The sequence below is a fragment of the Vanessa tameamea genome, chromosome 6, assembly GCF_037043105.1.
Source record: "Vanessa tameamea isolate UH-Manoa-2023 chromosome 6, ilVanTame1 primary haplotype, whole genome shotgun sequence".
Lineage (NCBI taxonomy): Eukaryota > Metazoa > Arthropoda > Insecta > Lepidoptera > Nymphalidae > Vanessa > Vanessa tameamea.
Genome location: NC_087314.1, coordinates 5,845,089 through 5,864,734, shown reverse-complemented (window position 1 = coordinate 5,864,734; position 19,646 = coordinate 5,845,089). Strand labels below are relative to the sequence as shown.

The 19,646-nt window shown below is 30.2% G+C and overlaps 1 protein-coding gene across 1 annotated transcript in view; it reads right to left on the bottom strand.

The window, feature by feature from the left end:
• LOC113393428 (iron-sulfur cluster assembly 1 homolog, mitochondrial) overlaps positions 1–14,005 on the bottom strand; it is a 71,812-nt gene extending 57,807 nt beyond the window's left edge. Inside the window, exon 1 of the mRNA XM_064215174.1 lies at positions 13,994–14,005. The gene's annotated coding sequence lies outside the window, so the exon portion shown is untranslated. The remainder of the gene's footprint in view (positions 1–13,993) is intronic.
• Positions 14,006–19,646: the final 5,641 nt, after the last annotated feature.

Genomic DNA, 19,646 nt, shown 5'->3' with positions numbered 1-19,646 from the left:
TAATCTGCGGTCGCCACTAAGAATCCTGATCGTGGGGTCGGAAACATACAAAAATGGAGAAGAGAAAAACCTTATCGACCTATACAATTATTCGTTACAAGGAGATCACGAGCAGACGATATACCGAATTAAAGTTGAATCAACTTAATCTGTAATCTTAAAACAAATATTTCTTCATAAACTTAAAATACGTAAATTCTAAAAGATGATCTTTTAAAGAGAATCAATCAAAACAAACTTATACATATCTATTTAGTCAATAAACAAATATTGAAAAAACAACCGATGCCGGATGTATTATCAACAATTCAACATGTAACCGCTGCCCGATCTATCTACGAAATTAGACACACCCCACACTTGTTATGCACCCTGGACATAGCAAGAAAAATAAAGGAAAATTTATAGAGTCCGAACCGTTCTGATGCCGTTATGTTTTATTGTTATCGTCTTATTATATCAATACTTCGTTTTTCTGCTTGTGGTTATTGATAAATTCGGTGAGCGGTTTTTTTTGGAATTGGATGCTGTTTTCCAATGGGCACTATAGGATGATGAAATCTATACGCGTTGATGAAATGTTTTGGTGTTGTTTTATATATTTTCTTGTTTTTGTTTCGACGGACGTTCGTGGATTGTTCGTGTTTTGGTTTGTTTGATTTAGTCTACATGTCTTGAAATTTTTTTATCTTAAGTAGGATCTGATTGTAAGATTTTTTTTTTCGTTTGTTTGTATTGCATCTTTAACGTCGAATATCGAATAAGACGATTTATTATTGTGAAATATTATAGGTTTACATCTGAATTTTATTTAGGAAACCATTGGTTATACAATGCTGAATCTTCTTCATATAGTAAAAGTGAAATCAGAGTTTAAGTAAACAACTGTTAATAAGATTTAAAAGTAATCCACTAGTACCGTAATTGCATTGAACACCTACTATTTAAAGTTTCTTTTGACGATTAATGTTAAGCAGGTTTCTCTTATATTGCATCAGAGTGCCTGCGACTAATTAGCCAACCGATTTACATAGATCCGCCTCCGCAATAAGTCGTTTAATCCTATTTCTTATCTTTACACGCTAATGTCTTCGAATTTGCATTGTCGCCACAAAAACTTCATTTTGGGGTGCTCTTTCAGATTTAGAATTTTTAATAGCAAAAACACTCCTTTTATTTTTTATATCTTCTTTGTTAAGAAATTTGAAAAATTGGCCTGATCTTGAGATTGGCCGAAATCTGATCATGTATTTTTTTAAAAATTTCTGTTCTCTAACCAAAGCGAGAATAATTAGAATAGGTAAGGAATAACCAAAGTTATTAAACGTAGTTTTTTTACATGTGGTTAACTCATAATTAATAGAACAATCGGCGATTCAACTTTTCATGATAATTTTCATATTGAATGTAAAAATACATGTCTACGTTTTAACAACATATTGTTGCAAAAATAACAAAGTTATTTCGAAAATTCGAAACGAAAGACAACGCGGCTCCTCTCCGGGCCCTGACTGTACTAATGTGCATATTCATGATTTTTGAAGCGTTTGCGACGAAAATTCTGTGTCTCGTAAATTTGCGGGGGAAATTAAGGAGATTTAGCAAAAAAGCTCACTTGAGCCGGAATCAAAGGCTATGCTAATTGCGAAGGGGCTGTCTCGGTAATTAGTAGCGACCTCTGTCGTCGAGTGGATGAACTGATATCCATGTAGTGAATGTTTTACCAATGTTGATACTTCACTTGTTCGTGTTCTTTAATAAATAAATAATCTGCGATAAATAAATAATAATAATCTTTAATAAATAAATAAGGACTCTTCACAGGCATTGAGTCGTGTTTGATGTTTGTGTAAGAACTCATTACGTTTTAAGAAAGTTCTTCTACAAGATACTTGATAACTGGATCAATACCATAACGTGAAGGACATTACTTGTAATTTTACGTTTTGATTTTTCACGCCTAAATGGCTAATATATATTTTTAAATAACGTGATAACTCGTTTAGCAACATTTGTTTTGTGTATTATCAACGTTGGAAAGTTAAGTAGTACTTACCTTACATTATTATCAGTATTGTGTAAGTAAGATAATTAGACACCCAGTTCAAAAATAAGTTAATATCATTACAGTTTATTATGTTTTTTTTTTAAATATTAAAGGTAAATGAAAAGTATAATGCATAAATATTTGTATTCAAAATAAATGTTGAAGTAAAATTTAAATCACTAAATCTCCAAACTTCTAATTGACAAGCGGAAACGAACCAGCGTTTTAAAAGTTTGAATATATTGTTGAATATTTTTTTGAAAAGTTACCGTTCGTCTGTATCCCTCTTGGTTTGTTTTTAATTTTCCATTTAATAATTTTCATCTTGACGCCATAATATATTCTACGTCCGCGTATAAATTGAAAAGTTTTCGAATGTCCGCGCGATACCGATATCACTCACTCATTTAAATATCGGAGACGAGTCGCTTCGAATACGGAAATTAGCTTTTTAGACTATTCTTAAGTAAATGAATAAAAAATGTCCTATGTGTTTACTCCAAATCTACGTGTATGAACAGTTACTGTTTAGTTCAAAATATTTTTTATTGTTTTGTAATGAAGCAATGGCCCCTTTAAATCATATAACATACCAACGTCAATTCAATATCAAATTGAATAATAAATGAATAATATGATGATGTCATCTTGATGGTGAGGTGAGAGACAATCTCAAAAGAGATCAGCAAATTACGCAGGACATATAATCATAAAGGACAAGTGTGTGCATAAACACAGAATTCAGGCGCAGACCCAACGGCTTTTCGTGTTTTCAGAGGGAGCGAGTTAACACACTTCTAAATTTTAAACTCCGTGCTGTTACTGAGAATTTTTGACAGAAAACCCTCATAACTTATAGGCCCGACCTGACGTTTGAACGCAAGACCTCAAGGTCAGTGGTCTTATTACATTATTAAGTGTAATCTGTACCAACTTCGCAATTTAAATTTTATTAGACCCAAGAGGACCGGCAAAAGAACTGATATCATGTTGTTACCTTGGAGTTTTGATTGGACCCTGAAGTTTATTCTTGTAAAATCTTTAGTATTTATATGTATGTCAACTATATCCCTAAGAATATAAAAAATATACAATAATAATAATATTGGGCTTAAATTCTGTTCTTGTTAACTTCAGACGACCTCCGTGGTCGAGTAGTGTGTACACCGGTTTTCATGGGTACGCCACTCCAAGGTCCCGGGTTCGATTCCCGGCCGAGTAAATGTAGAAAAAGTTCATTATTTTTCTATATTGTCTTGGGTCTGGGTGTTTGTGGTACCGTCGTTACTTCTGATTTTCCATAACACAAGTGCTTTAGCTACTTACATTGGGATCAGAGTAATGTATGTGATGTTGTCCAATATTTATTTATTATTTACTAAACGATGTTGAATTTGCTTCGCTGTAACGACTTACCTAATTCGCCCGACGTCACCGATGACTTAAGTGAGACGAATTTTCATTTTCTCCACGACAATTGCGAATGTCCCGCAACAATGTGCTCCGATCGTAGCAATTGTTATATATCCGTATGATAATATTATACATTTTCTTGGCGGACAAATGGTGTACTAGCAATATACATAAATAAAGGTCACTAAGAATATCTAACTTTTCATAAATGACTAATTGATAAAACATGAAGTCGAATAAGTAATTTCTTGCAAATAGTGTAAAAACGACTTCGAAACTGTCATATATCCTTATAAGGTGAATACAGTTACAAGAATCGAAAACAGTAACAGATGCAAAAAACGCCCTCGAACTTACCACCACGCGTTTACCTTAATAGCGGTGTAACGAATGATAGGTCTATTTTTTTTTATTAAATAGGTTGCTATAAAAATTGTATATCGCCCCACATCGATGGCACCAGATAACCTCGCATATCGACGCAACGCATACATTTGCATACATTTCATATCCAGTGAGCACAGGAATAAAATTAGACGCACATGGGTCGCTTTTTTAAAACCGTTGTTTATACTTTTTTTTTTATTTCGTTCCCCAACGGTCACCGGACGGAGCCAACCTTCTTTCTCACAGTAATATTTATATTTTATATTTTTTAAGTGCACGACAATAAATTACGGACGGTAAATGTAGGTCAATAGGTATTTTTAAAAAGCATTAAAGATTATTTGTTTTATTACAATAACTGCTGTACTGTAAATATAAAGCCTTTTTATAATTATTTTTCTGTTCGATCTAGTTCGAATCTAGAACAAGTGAACTTTAACTGAAGATGACAGATTCAAATTTTTATTTATAGTCCATCTCGAACGCGGTGGAGAATGAAATAATCTTGAGAAAACTTGCATAATATGTTGAATATATTTCTATCACATGTGTATCAACCAATACGCATTGGGTTATTTCGTCACGCTGATATAAACCTGTTCATCAAGAGGACTGGTTCTGTGACCAGCAGTAGAATATTTCCCATCAATTGCTTCAATTTTTACTTTAAGAGCGCGCCTAAAGCCAGCAAAATTTCAGATTTCACCCGCGCCTCTTGTTCACGCCCTTCTCATTTCTATCTACAGGGACCTACAACTTTATTTTTTTCGTGTACATATTGTATAAATTATTCTGAAGAATACGTTGTATGGTATAGTACGGCCTTAAAATATAATATTACATTAGTTAACACAAAGCGCTGTCGATTTTTTTAAAGATTAGAAGATGTTCCGTAATTTTTTTACCTTCGAGAAAATATATTCTTTTATGTTTTTGATCAAACACCATCCTTGTAAATTCAAACAATGTTTTATTTTTATCTTTGAACTGAATTTACCCATACAAAATCACGTAAAACTTATTTTACTTCAGTATTTTGTAATGATATTTTGATTTTCCGAAAGCAGACGTGTTTACCTGTATATGTGTAGGTACACACAGTTTCAACTTAATATAAACAAACCGTTAATTAAATGAAGGCAATAAATGATGGATATTAAATAAATTAAGCTTAAATATAATAATCAGAAATATAAGTTATAAGTCGAATCAACGTCAGGTGTCCTGCCTTCCGGCGTTCTGGACAGACGAGGTTAGATCAAGGATTTATTTTTTATTTTGTTTCTCACTAAACGCTGAGATCCGCCACGGTGTATTATCTGTAATATTTCTTCGCCACAGACTTTAAATTACTTTCGTCTGTCGCGCTGGGTAAAAAAGTTTTTTTTAATGATAATAGGAATGCAAATGAGAAAATGGGCCAAAGTGATCACCTTTACGGTAGGCTTTTTTAGTATAGGTTTTACGCGGGTGTTATATTTACTAAACAAATTTTTTTAATGAAACAATTTTAAAAACACGTGCCTAATAGATATATGTATGTCTATAAGTTAAGAAAAATACCAATATAAATTAAATAAATAAATAAATAAAACTTAAACAATCGTAATTTTTGTAAATTAATTATATAGTATATATAACCGATTGTAGTTAATATATTATTATTAGTTGATATGAAACAGTATACATATATATTATTTTTATTTAAGTTTTATTAGTAGTTTTGGATTTTGAGAGAGTGAGAATTTTTAAATTTACTTATTATGTTCCTGAGTAATAATTAATGCAGCATTTCTCGTGAGTTGTTTTCAAAACTTAATATATTTAGATTTGATTATAGAAATTTATATAATTCTAGATAAAAAAAAAATTATTAATTTATAAATATTTATTTAGAACATTGAAACAGTTAATATATAAATAGTAATCTTTTTCACTTTCACAACGTGTACAAAGTGAGTATATAAAAAAAAAAAACTATCTTTATTTCAAATTGTATGTTCATAAAATAATAATAGATTCCATTAATAAATACATTTATGAAAATATGAACGTTAATAAATATTTTCACTTGGTGTCTAATTTAGCTATTCGACGAGAGATGGCGCATGATACCTCGCATGTTAATTTCACCTATTTATTTTTTAAGTAACCGTAGTATAGCTGTGTAACGGTCAAATAGTACATAGTTTATCAAAAACTTTAATCAAACAAGAAGTATAATTTTGATATTGAGAGAAGGTTATAAGATACGCAACAATGAGAGTTTCTAGAGACGTAAACCCCAATAACTTATTATTTGGCATGTATATTATGGCACCTATGTTTAAACCTAGGTCTCGGAATCTGCGACGTTATAAGCTAGGCAGACTTTTCTGTTACAATATACATTTATCAGTGTATTAATTTAATGTTGGTATGATTCGTACATTAACTATTTTTAATTTTTAATTTGCAAATATTATGTTTATGTTTTTCTTAATTCATTCGTTTAAATTGTAAGTTTAATGTTTAGTTTAATGTTTATGTTAAATCATCATTAATAGATAAGCCATCTTTTTCTATACAAAATAATATAGCTGATTAAAATCGTGCAGGTTACATAGGTATGGCATATACTTATGTATTTAACCGGTTCTTTTTAATCTTGTAAAACAACCATTCCAAAGCACTTTGAGACTATTTGTATACAAATATATTTATATATTATTTTGATATTTATTGTTATCAATAGTGTATAGGAAATATCACCGAACAACTGTGTACGAATTTTAAATTCGGAGCGATAATTCAGGTGAGATTAAGAAAAAAATATAATTCAAGGCACGTATGCACAATTCTGTGGAAAGAAATAGAATAAAAAAAATTTTTACCCATTAACTCATCACAAATCAATAATGATAATATGATTAAAAATTACATATTGTAACACAGCTTCGAACGAATCATACTGTCATTCGTGATAACACATTACACAATCACGTGATCAAACACATAGACACGATGCACTAATGCAAGCAAATTTATTCGTCATAGAGTATACTATAATGTGTCGTATGAATAATTAATCCTGAGAAATTATTTATTGTTTAGTTAAGTCATAGGTAAATGTAAAGATTTGTTAATTGAATTTCTCATGTAAATGTACTGTTCGACTCATACTAGGCGTATGCATACGTGTTAGATATTAATCTGACACATGCAGATTTCAACACGATTTTCTCATTCATCTGATACGAAATTGATTATACACATGAATCTTATGAAATTTTAGCGGTGCTTGACTATGAACCCGCAATATTCAGTTAAGATTCATTCAGCTATCTAGCTCTGTTAACCTAATATATTCATTATATTTAAATGATCATATAATCGCATAATATATTTATGATCATGTAATTAAGCTGTTTAGTATTATTTGTTTTATCTCTTTTGTTTTTTTAATGCTTTTGCAATTTTAGTTATATGACGTAGAATTAAAAAGTATTATTAGGAAATAATGATATAACTGTTATAAGGAATTTCATATTCTAAATCAATAAACATTAAATCGGATTTGAGCAGACGTGGGATATAAGTTTCAAACATACTCTCAAGAGGAGATCAGGCCTTTGTGACCTGATGTCTCTGATCTAAACGCTATTACTATTAGGTATACTTCTGATATTAGGTATGTCTAGAGCTAAAGATGCAGTTTTCCGTAACAAGATGATTTAATTATAAATTTATTTTATTATTTCTATATTTTTAAACGCATGTGGTAATTATTATGAAATGATATGCAATAACAATTAAATTGATTCTACAAGTATTAAAATTCGAAATATAACATCCTAAAAAATGTATATTTAATAAATAAATATTTATTATCACATAAATAAAAAAATAACAAATCCTCATCATCATTCGATTACACCGTATTTAAATTTACATTAAAATGTTGAACTGCTGATAATAATAGATTCTACGAAGAATCGCCAAGAAAGACAGTAGTTACGTTTACCGTTAATTAAATTAGATAGGATATTAAAGTAAAAATATAAATGTAATTGTTATAAAATACACATGAGTAACAGTCGACAATTATTCTGGAATCGATGTACGTAGTTTCAGCTGATAAGTTAGCAATCTATGAAGATATAACATACGTTGGTTTGTTCGTTAAAATCGAGGGTCGCCTTTATAAATATGTATGAGCAACGATACGACCATATGCCGATGACTTGACTAACATTTTTCTTCGTGGGAAATCGTCCAGTACAAACGGACGGGAATATTTAGTTAGTGGACGGTTCCTGTGTCGGGAATTATCATGCGGCCAAATCTGATTGTCAGTTTTATGTTGTTTTTGTTAGGACTTGGGACATTTTCAATTCGTTCCGTTGTTGTGATTATAGTGTTCTTTTGCGAATATAGCTGAAAGGAAATGTTATGATAAGGGGATATCGTTTTTGAGTTATGGCGTATTCTATAAGACCCTGAGCGTATCCGCATTACATTCAGTGATTTCCTCTTGTGTGCAATATACATACGGACTATTATTTTTGGTTTACATCGATAGCTCTATAACAATTAATTTCTTTAATATTTTTTTATTTAACGTGAATTATTAATATCTGTGGGTCAAATATAGCAAGTTAATTTTAAATGAATACAATACAAAACGTTGAATCTGATTTTTTTCACTTCCTGTCATAATGCAAAACTGTAATCTAGGATACCGTTAAAATTATTATTTAAATATGAATGTTTTAAAATGTTCTTTATTTAAACTTACGTCAATATAAATTAATGATTAAGCAGTAGTATTGTGTTGATACAGTTGATATATGTTTTAGGTTTTCTTTTGTTAATAATAACTTTAACTAGTAGAGTAATTATTAGTCAGTTTACGAAATATATCCTAAATATGCTCTCTTGGCTCATCCTTTAGAAGCTAAGATATTTAGTTTTTGGAACAAAATTACTAATAGTATTTCACCTTAAAAAATATACCAATACACGTATACGAGAGCTAAATGTGTTGTAAATTTAATTAATTTTAAAAGGAAAACAAAGTCAATGTTATAGAGGAGGCGTGCCGAGGTGACATCGGTTATTAGGAGCCATTACTGGTAATACCGCCGTAAATACAGCCTACGAATCGTTATATGCCATGCCCATTACGGCCTAGAAATACCGTACAGCACTGTTGTTTAATAACCCACTTTAATTCTTTAAAACGGTATCTACGTTCGTTACATTCATACTATATGTGTTTAAATTCACGCATAATTAGATAAAGTGATTAATAAACTAATACTCTGTCGTTTAATAATTATTGCCTCGTATCTAGAAGAACAAAGAAACCGAAAATTAAAGGATGAAAGTATTTTTTAAAAATCGTACGCTTTTGTTTAATTTAAAGAAAATGAAATATATAAATATATATATATATATATATATATATATATATATATATGTGTGCGTTTTTTTAAATATTTACTTTATACTTAATCACTTATTGTTCAAACTAAAAAAAGTCGACCATTTTTAAAGTAGTTGTTTGTTTAATGTTCTAATTTATTTTGCAAAAAACAATTATTTTTTTTTGTTCAACTTTCTTCAATTTCAACTTATTATTCAATGAAACAAGAGATGGTTTCGACCTTTGTTCACGTTTTGGTATGAAATTTTCCCCTTGGAAAATAGAAACAGCTAATAATATTTAATAAAAACCGACGTCTAAAAATAGTTTATAATCGATAATCATATAGAGGGTATACTTATATAGACATAAAATGGGTGATTAAAATCAAGACATAATTTGTAATTGTGAGTTTAACACACTCATAATTCACAATACAAATAAAATATGATACCTATTTATATATCATCTAAAGACATCTTTGTAACACCTTAGGCTGCTAGGTTAAAGGATATTCTTAAAGCAATACGTACTTAAAAAAAAAAAAACAGACCAATTACTTCCTTCCTTTTTTAAGTCGATTAAAAAAAGTATTTGAGCGTATATGATGTATTTTATTGCACGTTGCCCCTAATAAACATTGTTTAATAAAATCCAAATCATACTCCCTATTAAAATGGGGTTAATTTTCACACACGCAATTGCCTTAGTGGTACCGTCATGTCTTAATTGTTAACAGTTTCGGTTCCGCGGTGTTATTTACTTATTTACCGTGACATGCTCCTCGTTATCGCCCTCAATGTCAAAACACGCTATGACATTTATTCCATTATTAGTTTATAGGATAACTGACCGTATTAAAGAGGTATTTAGGGAAATTGTCGTGTGTAAAAAATAGCATAATCCGCAAGTAATTAAGTTTCGAAATTTTGTTTGTAAAGATATTTTTTTGACGCTTAAACGGCGTCTTTCATTTTGTAGGTGTGTTTAATGTTTTTCAAGTCTATTATTAGACTCCGCTATACATTATCACTAAAACATTTTTTTTTTTTTATTATTACAAAATGTATGCTATAAAAATATTTAAATTGAGAAGTAGATAATTATGTTGACCGATATACATATCTCAAATAGTATTTTTTCAATTTGTCTCTTATTAGCACTTTTCGTTACAGGATTGAATTTAATGTAAAGCTACTGGCTTGGAGTGTAAATTCTAAGGAAAACCGGTAGGAAAAACAAGTACACCTTTAACAAGACAGCGCTGGAGATATTAATTATTTTAACTCTACACATGAATTAGACAATAGATCATACAGAACATACAGATCATAGAGAACATAATTAGACAAAAGGATTAACAGCTTTATAATCATTGCGGTCAATTAAGGTCCAAACAAGGCCCTGATGAAAATGAAAATCAAATCAAATCAATCAAATGAAAATTCAGTGGTGCTTGCCTGGGTTTGAACCCGAAATTATCGGTTAAGATGCACGTGTTCTAACCACTGGGCCATCTCGGTTCTCTGAATTGAATTAGGTATTTTGCAAAAATCACAATATAAACGTTTTTTAATCACTGAATATTATTTTGTTCGTGTTGTACTAATATTAAAACACGCAAATTGCTTATAGTACTTTGAAATTTATTTCAGCTTACTTTGGGATCTTGATTTTGTTTTTGCAAAGCAATTCCTACAAGTGGGTAGAGTCACATTAATTTAGAGATATTTACGTTTTTAATCATTACGAATTTACGATATCTGTAAACAGTAAAAATATTTTTTATGATTCGTATGAGGGTTATAAATCAATAATTTTCATGACGTTATACATATTAATCTATAAAGCTGAGAGTTTATTCGTTTGACATCACTTATCTAAGAACCTATGAGTCTTATTTGAGCAATCATTTTTCGTTCGATCCCTTTTTTAGAAAGGTAGAAAATATAACATCACGCTACGATTTATGGGAGCGGAGCACTAATCATTATAATAACTTCCCAATTTGCTTTTGTAAAAAAAAAACACGATAAAAATGACAGAGAACAAGAATATATTTATCAACGAGTTCACAAACGTGTTTTAAGATATATTGCAAGTGTATTGCTACTTACTATGTTAAAGATTAACCAGTAATTGAGTAAATTGTATGTTGTCACGGAGCCTCGGCATTTAGCCGCGGATAGCGAAGTGTCCAGGCAATCTATTATATATTATTTATGATATATCTCGATTGACAGCCGCAATAGGATGAAAAAACAGCTGCGTGGCTAAAATTCCAATTTTAAAAGAGTCAAAAAGATAAAATATTTGGTCCTTTAGCTCATAATACGCGCATTTTTTTAGTTTTGCATCATTCATCATCATCATTGTTGTCATTCGCTTATCATTGTTTCATTTATTAGATGTCGGTGCAGTAGTTTTGAAACTACTAGAAAAAATGTAACGTATTAAAACAGACGTTTACAACATTTAACAGAAGTTTGCGATGTTCCAAAAAGCTCTTTGAATGTCTTTAATAGTGGTTCTCTGTCATTCAATAATGATTGCCTTTTAAGTATAACGCCCATGATTTAAGGTGGGATAGCCTTATTAAATTTTGCTGAAATCGCACATCATCCAGCCGGTCAATTTAATTTGGCATCATTTTAATTATTAATATGAGTATGACGACTCAACTCTAATTTTATTAGACCCAAGGGTCAATGTGACTGCTTATTTATCAAATTCATGGTTTATTTCAACATATTTCAATCCAATATCTCTTTATATAAGTATAATATATTCTGTAAATGAATAAAATAAAATGTACTTTATGCATTTTTAATAAAAATAAAATAATAATAATATACATATACATATATATATATATATATTTTTTGTAGAAAATCAATTTGATCCACTTTAGTATTTATAATTTAAATTTGGTCAAAACGTGTGAATCACAACGCAAGATTGCGAGTTCAAACGCGGGCAAGCAAGTTTTCGTGTATATAATTTGGATTTATAACAATTAACCTCGTGCTAAGCGGTGAAGGACCTATATGTGTCATAATAAAAATTCTGCAACATCTGATTTTCTTTTAGGATTTAGTCTTTACAATGTTGTATTATTTGAATTATTCTCGGAGTATTCATAATTAATATTAGTAATTATTTTAATTTTATAACGATTTTACGTCCAGAGGTCAAGCAGGCCCTTAAATCGAAGTAAGCGTAAAAAGAGGGGCGATTCGACGTCATTCGGCGCGTACGCATAATTAGCGGCGGAAGGAAGTGGGTCCACCGATCACGAGATACATAAATTAGCATATATTTGCGTATATGCAAGCATCGTTCGGTTGCACTAACGCTTTGTTTTATTACTATATGGAGTAGTTTACGATAATATTTGTCATGTCATTAGCCGAAGATAATAAACGGTAAGCGACAGTTAGGAACATCGTGTTATGTTATCGCTTTGCCGAGGTTGGTAATGTTAATTTTTTTTTTAAATATATTATGTATTAATTCACTTTCAGATATAATAGATGGCGCTGTAGTCGAGTTTTTAACAAGTTCTATGTTTATGGACTGAATGTATTATTAATATTTATATTGATTTTTTTTTTAATTTAAAAAAGCATAATTCCGAACGCGTTGGAAAAGAAAGTGAAAGATTGCGCTGCGGTTGATTTATTATATTGAATAAACTGCTTGTATTTTTTAAATTGTGCTTGTAATAGTTTTACTTATATAAATATGTCTACATAATACATAAGTAATAAATTATATTACTTATAAGTCCAGTGGTAGCTTAATAGGTACAAATCCATATGAGACTGAGATTCCAATTTGGTGCATTAATTTTATTGGGCATTTTCCGGTAAAGTAGAAAAAAAGTACCAAAAAAAGCAAAATCAGTTTATCCTGCGCCTGACTCCTCTAAGGTTGTGCTCGATTACCGTGTCATACGACTGTGGTACCGAGACTCCGACAGTCAGAGAATGGAGCATGTATTTTTTTATATACGGGCAATTGTACTACCTAATCTTAATGGTCACCACCGCCCATATAAATTGGGGCCGTAAGAAATTTCAATCATTCCTTAAATCTCCAATGCGCCACCACACTACCACCACCTTGGGTATTAAGTTATTATGCTCCTTGTGCCTATAGTTACACTGGTTCACTAACCCTTCAAACTGGAACACAACAGTACAAAATATTGCTGCTTGGCTGTAAAATATATGATGAGCGGGTAGCACCTAGGTAGGTACTACTAGACGGGCTTGCACAAAGCCCCACCACCCAGTGTTTTCATGACAGATATAATTTTCTGTGAATTTAATCTCATTTCGAGATTGCGATTTGAGATTATTATTATTGATAGGGCCGGGTTATTATGCAATCTTATGTTGTATTTATATATTTTTTTGTAATTGAGTCTAAAAAAGTTTTTTCCGTCTATTATGTTAAAGTTTTCACAGAACATACCATTCATGAGCGTATGCTGATATGATTATGGACTTAACCAATGTCTCTGTTCGTCCATCTCAAGAGACTATATTCTCAGCCTGTGTATATATATCTGCGTATATCACATATGTTTATGGATTTCCAAAAAATATTTTGATTTTGTTTGAATGTAACCTTAGTGATAAGAAGCTAAGGTTAAAACTAAGATTATATTTAAAGCGTGGGTCTGTTCGAGAAGTACTAGGAAATCATGGCTAACAAGAAGTAACATTGTAAAGAACAACTTTTACATAAACATGCGCCCTTGTAATTGCTGTGATATTGACTATTAGATATTGAAACGACTACATTACGCCTACGATTACAATTAATTCGACTTTAAATTATAGATGAGACTAATTGCGTTTTGCGGCGTCGTATGCTTGTAGTTGGCTGCGATTTTATTTTTGTTTTTTAGTTATACTAAGCTTTATTGTTGTAAATAAATTCTCGTCCTCGGTCGAATGGATCGTGTAGAAATCATTACGAGGGTGTTACATAAAAAAAATATAATTTTTATTCTTAATAATTCCATAATAAATTGCAGAAACAAAAAGTAACATTTAAAATATTATTGTCATTGTAAAGTTAATGGTAAGTAAAAAAAAGTAAATATCCCACGGAAAAGGGCTCCTCTCCTCTTGGGTTGGAGCGTATTCCAAGATGCTGCTCCACTGAGGATTTGTGGATATTGCACAGGCACTTTTCTTGATGATATTTTCCTAAAAGTACGAGATGAAACTCAGCGAAGCTTATTCGAATTATTACCGCGATCATCGAGATTAAAGCCATTATGATTCTCACAAATTAATGAACATTATAAATAATATCACAAGATGATTTTTCATATTATTATTAGTGTATTTTTAAAATTATAGTCAGAAAAACTTATTTCTAAACCAACTCACAGACAAGGCGTATTATTTTTGTATATGCATATTTTATTGTATTCAGCTTCCTCTATTACGTCGACTTGATTTATAACTCATAAACGAGTCGCTATTTATCTTTGTTGCACCTTTATATGATAATCTTATATTTATTGCTGTAACGATTATGATTATATTTTAGTTCGACTTATTAGGTTACCGACGGATCGCTGAAAATATATTAGATACATGTAAAAGAGTTTATAAAAGATTTTTTTTAAAGCTGGCAATCAATGAAAACATAATTAGTAGAACCTCCAGCTTTACTTACTGTAAGACATATAAACTACGTCCGCTCTTTAAATGCGCTATTTACTTCTAGTGACACTGACAATACAAGATATAGCTGTTTAGCTGTGAGTTGATGGTACCCAGACGAGACTTATAGAACCTACTGCCAGTGACATAATACTAGCCGTGCAGAATTTTATACAAATATTCGTTTCATATATTTTTTAACTGATTCGCTTTTTGGTTCAAGTTAAAGTTACGATCCTGTTTCCCATTTCTATAAATTGTACTGTCACTTTGATCTTCTTCACTCAAAATATATTAATGATATGTATAATATTTTTCCTTTATTTATTGTTACAGAAAACAGCCCAGCGAATGGATCGCACTTTAAAACATTCATTTATATTACTAAAAAAAAATATAGACAAAATAGTGTCATTTATTTTCATACGGAACATGTAAATTTAATTGTGTATGATGGATGATAAAGATTAATTACTGTGTCTCTTGCCGGTTCCTCTCTTTAGAATTTAACTTCCCACCGGTGGTAGATTTTAAATTAAGTTATGTTTCAAAATGGCGATTCAGAAGTTCTTGTAACTGCTTGCTTAAATAAAGTCTTCTTATATAAGTTGCATTTTAAGGCCTGCTAACTGCTACACACCTTAACATTAATTTGTAACATTTATTGTTATGTATCTTGTTCCTGGAACTTACCATCTTTTATTCCGGCATGCAGAATAAACTTACCTATTCAATTAATCAAAGAAAAACGCTCACTCAGCAAATAGGTGAAGCGCGAATTCAATATAAAATCACAAACTCTGTATGTAACAGATGATCGGTCAAAGAGTGTGGCGATGCCTTTAAAGGAATATTTTCTCCTTGCATTTGTTTTCTATCACGCATGTAACCGTGACGTGTTACGTCGACTCCACTTACCTTTATACAAACGGTTAATACCCTATTGATGTAAATATCTAATCACGCTATTTACGTTCTTATATACGCACATATACGGCGTACTTCGCCGTGCGTTTTGTACATTATAGTAATAGCCTGCGATTTACGCTCATAAATTTGTATCGTAAACACGTCAAAAATGTTTACTAGTTCTAAACGCGACGGGACGAAAAATCGACTTGGAAATCGTTGATGTTAATTATTTATTTATTTATCGATGTTGTATTTTTAATATTATATGAAACTAAATTGTGTTAATATAGTTTATCAAAGCCAATCAGAAAATAACGCACGAAATGTATATGTTTTTTATTAGATTTTTGCTTTCAGTGAAAGCAAGATCCATAGCGTATTCTTAGGATTGTGCATACAAGAGCGCTTAACTTGTCACTATTATGTTACAAATGTATGAAATTAGGAAAAAGATTCCTCGCTCAGTAAGCAGGGAACAATAATCAGATACTGTCAGCATTTGGGTGCATATATTATCTGGAACAATTTCTGATAGTGTTGTTAAACATGTCGAAATGCATTGTTATGAACTGAAGTATGCAGATTTATGTTTGGAAATATATCAATAATCAAATATTTTGCTTCATGGCTATACAAATTTAAATACAATTTAAAGTAAGTTATCGATAAAACTTACATCTCTAATTATGCGCACGATAGATGCGACTACGCATGTGAGAGAAAAAAAACTGTTGTTTAATGTTTACATGAATAATTCTGCAATAAATAATAAATATGTAACAATTCTTAACTTTTTAAATGTTGATAATTGACTGTTCAGTTACATAAATGCGATTTTAAACGGTAACATTTACAGAAAAAGAAAACCATGGAATATTATGAAATTTTATTTTCTTACTGATAAAAAAATATTTAATGCACAATTTATAAAAGTAACAATTTGTTAATTCTATGAAAGACTCTTAATGAGATATGTTCGAGGTAATTTCACTGCACTCCACTACGCATGTGGCAGAACTTCATCCGATATATTTTTATGTAGTTTCTGGTAATGTTTACTTTCACTGAGCACGAGATGCAAATTAACACAATATAACGTTACTTTCCAGATTTCAACTCGAGTACTTCAGTTAAACCTTACTAAACACAAGACACTACTATACCTACATAATGGATCCTCCTATAACATCGTACTGAATAAACCTTATAAAATTAATTTAAAATATTATTGCAAGGTAATTTACAAGTTGTTAATTTAAATATTCATTCATCATTCATTCATTTAATGGATTCAAAAATATTAACTTTTATTAGAGCTATAAAAAAAATACACAATTATTACTTACTTTTGATATAACAGTTTATGATAATATCATTGTGGTTATGTTTCGACTGACATATGATTGAACTGCAATTCAGACGAGCTTTAGTTTTTAAGGATCAGAAAATTAATTATCGGTATCGAAATTGAACATTGTAACTTAATAGAATAAGCTTCATGCTACTAAGTGATTAGAAACATGTCTAGTATTTATATAAACAAGTACCTTAAACAAATTAAAAAATATTACTGTACTGTAAGTATTTCGTCATGTAACCTTATATGTTGTATCCTTCATAATTTCGCTCCTTTATTTATTGTATGTAAAATCATAAAATTTGTAGTAAAATTTATTTAGTATTGTTTAATAAAAAAAATATATTTATTATTTTTTGGATTTTGGTTATATAAAGATTAAATAAAACAATAATACAATAGTTTATACGAAATATGTTTTTGTTTTTCAGTTATATATTTAAATTTAATAAAATATCTATCTAAGTGACATAACTTACAGCTCAGAAAATTATAAATGTATTGATAATCTTTAAGAATATATAAAGAGTTTGGTTAACTAAATATCTTCAATCAAGGCTCACGTAGAGTCAAGCGAGGTAGTTGTATTATAGTCATGGATATATTTCATAATGCTCGCTGTCCAAACTAAAAACAATGGCGGTAGATATGTGTTATCTGTGGTTTGTTATTTCATTTCGCGCTGCGCAAATACTATGCCGTGTCACCCTCCGCTGTGTTTTGACTGAGGTCGCTCTGGATGACGGCTTGTTATATCACTAAAACTTATTCCGCTGCAAAAATAATGTAATGATTTCTTTTATTAGGAAAACTAAATATTCGTTAAATATTACTGTACTGTAATGTTTGATGGTCGTAACCAAAAATTGAGAGTATCAATTAAATATGAACTAAATTTTTTTTTTATGAATTTTGGTGCTTTAAATTCTATTCTTAGTAAACCTTTGAGTATTTCGGCAACAATATATATGAATTTTATAGTTAATCACTCAAAGTGAATTAGTCTTAGTTTTTGAAATTGAATGAATTATATTAAATTTAGCGTGAAACGAAGGGGCCGACATATAGGCTGCCTATAAAGGACCCTAGAAAACTCAAAAAAAAAAAAAACATAAATATCTAAAAAGATTTACCGTAATAACGTTTTGGCTACCACTGACTCCTGAATAAGGTATAAAAATTATAAAAAAACCTGTAACAGGAGACTTGTTTTTCATATCCAACATCAATTCTAAATGCGAGAATGATCTCTTACTATTAATAAACATAGTTTAAAAAAATCTTTCAATGATAAATTATTGTTACTGTATTAATAAAAAAAAACGTGTAAGCCTTCCTAATATGCTGTTCAAATGATACATTTGAGTAGTCTTCAGTTGTTTCCCAAGTTTTGAGTGCTAGGCTTAAATCCTTAAAAAAGCTATGTTTTTGCAATGTACATAGACTTACTAAAGGTATAAGCTGAATTCGCGTCTTCACAAACGTAGTACCAGCTTGTCACGAAAATTCATTGGCATCTTGCTATTTTTACGTGTAGGTAATTTTATAAGATAAAAAATAAAAAATATTAGTATGTAGCGCGGATCTAGTGTTGAGTGTAACGTATCAATTTTAACCTCGCTCGCATTTCAGACTTTCTGATGAAGTATATCTTGAATCAGCCCTAGCTCAGCGTGGTAAACGTTAAACTCGCGTCATGTTTAAATATATTCTTATCTTATAAAACAAATAAATTTACACATCTACAAAATTTTAATATCATACAGACAGACAGAAAGACTTACTTACTTTCACGTTTATAATATTAGTAAATATAGATTATACTCACATTAAGGAATTTCCTAATTTTTCACTGTTATTCGATTTATTATTTTCTGTACATACGTGTTACAACTATGTGTTGTGAATATTTATGTATAAACCATTCAATTTCTGTAAATGGGTTTAAAAAAAAGTAGCAATGTGCGGATGTGTCTACATATTTCGTATAAAGTGTTAATTAAATATTTGATATTATCGAAAAAAAAAACGTGAACTTTTATTACAAAACTATTTTAACTACTTTTATTATAAAAAGCTTGGGAGCATTCTTAGCATATTCTGAAAATTAAAGGTTATTAAAACATAAATGTACACTAAATGTTCTAATGTTAATGTACATTTAAAATCTAGTATTATGTTAACGTTACACGTTTATGATTTTTTCACGACATTATCCTTTACCGCAAAGCACGAAATCAATAATTCATAATTAAACACTTAGAGATCTATTCCGTCATGAAGGTGCGCTTCTTCTCACAAAATTATTATCGACGTGCGTGCGTACGACCTTAGTATGAGCGACGGTCGCACTTACATGATGTGTGTGTGAGTCGACTAAGAATAAAAATTGAAAAAAAATTAAAATTTGATAATATTAACCAATATTATCAAATA